The 4,040-nt window shown below is 38.1% G+C and overlaps 1 pseudogene; it reads right to left on the reverse strand.

The window, feature by feature from the left end:
• Nucleotides 1-698: 698 nt before the first annotated feature.
• Nucleotides 699-816, reverse strand: LOC134968160 (5S ribosomal RNA; annotated as a pseudogene).
• Nucleotides 817-4,040: the final 3,224 nt, after the last annotated feature.

Consider the following 4,040-nt stretch of genomic DNA (forward strand, 5'->3'; position numbering starts at 1 on the left):
GAATGGTATTTTTTCCCTCCTCTGCTACACTCCTTCAAGTTCATCCACTTTGTCAAAGAATCGCTTATGCTCCCAAACACTGTAAAACAGGCAAAAATGGTGCTTCAGACAAATTGGTTAAATCCTTTTGATTTAACCAGTTGATCTGAACATTGTGTTTTGTCCTATTTCTGGTGTTTGGGAGCAAATGGTAGGTTGTCTTTTGCTCCCATACGTTACCAGATTTTTGATCCAATGGATTATTAGCTCTGCACCAATTATTTATATATGAACATTTGATCATAAATATCAAAGAACCAATATCAATACTGCTTTCTTGAATCAATTTATAGCAGTCATTTATTGGTGGTGCTCCCAAGCACTTTTTGTAGGTCAGACTACAATGTTTAATTAGAAAAAGAAAAGACAAAAATAACTCTTTTTGGGAGCACTCTTCAAAATAAACAATAACACATATAAATCATGGTAAAGATATGCTGGTGAATAACCTTACAACATAACATTTATTCTGTTTGTTTAAAATAAGTACATATTTTACTTAAAAATCTTGATTACCCTGCAATTTATAAGGTTCAAAACAAAAGGAGTGGTGAACATGAGTTTCAGGATGCTATGCCCAAATTGCGCTCTATGTTGATGTGACCAATCTGTGATATAAGATAGAAAATAAGAATAGCATTCATCCAGAGGTTAATATGAGTCCACAGTACTCAGTATTCCTAGGTGGTCTCCCATCCATGTATTGACCAGGCCTATCCCACTTAACTTCCAAGATCAAATGGGATTGGGCATATTGGGGATAGTATGACCGTGGACAGTTGAACCAGGATGATGGAAGAAAGAAAGAACCCATGTATGCTGTCTGTACTGATCCTGGATCCAGAATATAAAATACCAGTCCCAGGCTATTTCAGATGAGAGATTGTTGGAAAATGGAAGAAAATTATTCTAAGATAATTCAAAGAGGGCTCTGGTTTTTATATCTTGTCCCCAGATCTGAAGGAAGAAAAGACACTTCTGCTTTCTGTTGTGACTGCAAACTGTTTACTGAAAAAAGCAACACCCACATCAGTACTGCCGTCAACCATATGAAAGAGTGATAGAGTGTTTTTTACAGGCAATCTCTTGTGGTCTCATTAAATAGAACAAAATGTAAGTTTCTCAAATCAATTAGGAAATACAATTCAGGTGCATGAAAGGGAGGGGTAGTCTGAGCTAGAAATATATTGGGGATAAACCCCTGGTGTCCCCCTGCACACCGAGCTGTACCTGTACCAAGACATGAAAGACTATATATATATATATATATATATATACATATAATAGAAATCCAGAGGTCTTAGTTACATACAGTTTGCAAAAGTATGATAAGTCACCAGGCCCCGACAAGGCTCCTCTGATGCTGGTGGTCCCTAACTCTAGGTCTGGGCACGGGGTGTAGAACCCCACAAAACAGCAAAGGCCAGCTACCCCCAGGGCAGCACAATGTGAGAAGGTAAAGTTTTAGTATGTGTTAATAAAAGGAAAACAAAATCTATATACAAAAAATAATATACTAGTGAAAGTGTAATTAAAAGACCAGAAGGATTAATAAATGTGTTAAGGGGGTGCTAAATAAGATCTCACAGTGTGCTACCCCAAAGCAGCCCAGCCCCACCAATCCATGGGCAACGGCACCCCAGACCCACCCGAGGTACTACTACTACTACTAATAATAATAATAATAATAATAATAATAATAACAACCCTTCCGGCTAATATAACATAATGCCACATGATAATGGCATCTGAGCAAATGTATCCAAATTGAGAGCTAACTTGCCTGAAGATACCCTGGGATCTCCAAATGGCAATACAGAGACCATCATACCCTCCAAACACTGGTCCCATCCATGCCCCTCATACTAACAAAACAAAATGTAAGTTGGTCAAATCAATTAGGAAATACAATTCAGGTGCATGAAAGGGAGGGGGTAGTCTGAGCTAGAATTACGGCCGGAGGTGGAGAAGTAGAATGGGAGACACTAGCGGGACGCTGGGGCAAGATCCGTGCTGCCTGCACACTGACAGCAGACAGGTGATCAGCGCCATTATCGTCAGGATTGGTTACCTTATCTCCACAGCTACGCTCCAACCTGCTCCACAATATATAATTCCCCTCTGCCCTCTCTAATATGCTTCAGTTTAGAACTAATCGAAATTAATAGTAACTGCTTGTTACTAATAACTGCACATCAAGCATTAAAAATTCACAAATATGCAGTGTTTCCATGATTTTTATACAATGTTCACCTTGTTTGGTTCTGGCTGATACATATGTATCAGGATGCTTATATCCATTGACTAATTTAATTACTTACCTACTCACAATGTGGCAGCTAAAATACTTTGTTTGATACTTTGTCTGCTTTAAGACAACATGCTGAATTAGCTGAGGTACTTGGTTTGCTACTACCTCCCCAGCCACCAGAAGGTTGATGCTCACCAATGGTTCCTTGAAGTCTCAGTGAGACCAGCTGTCAGCATACAGGGTCCATTGTGGTATGTGGGAGCGGCGGTATTTAGCTCAGTTCATGGGGAGGGAGGGCGCAGCTCTCGGCTAAAGTTCCACGACAAATGCCGCTGATGCAGTGCAGACTGTGGTAGTGTGCTAGTAGGAATACAAAGGGAACTGCAGGCAGCGTGTAATATCCTTATTGCGTTTCTCCGTTAAAACAAGACCACGGTTTCAATGAACCCTGTATGCTGACAGCTGGTCTTGCTGAGACCTCAAGGAACCATTGCTGAGCATCAACCTTCTGGCGGCTGTAGAGGTAGTAGCACAGCGCTAGTTCTATGATTGTACTTGATGAATACAGTTAAGTGTAAAGTATCCACCTTGCTTTTCCTTTGGAACGCTTTGCGACTGTCACTGCTTTCTTGAGTCCAGTGGATTATCCAATACATTGTTTCTTGGCTGTGGACCAAATATTTCATACAAAAATGTCTCACGGCGCTAATAATAAAATGTTATAATAGAATTGCTTGAGACTTTCTATTAACGAGTGTTCAGTACATTAATACAAGGAGCCGCTTTGAGACTTTGTAACAATAAGCGGTGAACAATACATCTGACCACTCTTTCTCTCTACAAATTGTTAGTGGACAATCTGAGAATACCGTTTTGCACAGTAATTAATAAGTATATCCCCTATTGCACATACCATGGTTACTATCTATGTATGAGAGCTGATCCACATTTTATCTTTAGGTGTTCATAGAAAGCCGGCTTTAGAAAATAAGTGTCAATTAGAGTTGTTAAATCTATATATGCATATGATAGTTTTTTTAGATTAAGAAATATATGTGGTTCTATCTATTAACCATAGATTTATGTGATTAATTTAATTAGAAATAAAAAAGTATTTTTAAGTATACATGTGAATTCACTTTATTTGGAGTCTGAAAGTGTTTTAAATAGCGCAGAGTGTTCTTTTCTTACATTGTTTAGGTGGACCAAATGTGTGGCTTAAAAGTGGGACAGGTCGTATGGTAGTGTGGTTCATTACTAGCAGGGATAACATCTTCTCATTTTATTCTATGCATTGCATTTATATATGTTTTATTATATGTGATTTAATACATTGTCTATGACATAATATTTCATACAAGCGCTCTCTTGAGATATTGCCTATCTTATATATTTTTGATTCTTGCTTTGAGTACTACAGAATACTCATATGGGAGCTGCTATATTAATATTATAATTAATTGGGTGACCAACAATTTACATTTATCCACTTTTTAACAGAGCACCTGATTTAATAAATATAGAAGTCTATAATTGTCAAGTATTAGACAGTTTAAAAAAAACATAATTTCAGTGACAGGTTGTCCCACTGGAAAAAGCTTGCCAAGTTCCCTAAATCATAGCTAGCTGCAAACATAACACCTCCTTCTTTGATGACTTTTCACATTATGAGAAGAGGCAAGAGAAAAAGGGCAGTGTCAAGAAGGTGATTGAAAATTAGAGAGGCACATGCAATCAGGAACAACACACA

The sequence above is a fragment of the Pseudophryne corroboree genome, chromosome 10 (genome assembly GCF_028390025.1).
Source record: "Pseudophryne corroboree isolate aPseCor3 chromosome 10, aPseCor3.hap2, whole genome shotgun sequence".
Lineage (NCBI taxonomy): Eukaryota > Metazoa > Chordata > Amphibia > Anura > Myobatrachidae > Pseudophryne > Pseudophryne corroboree.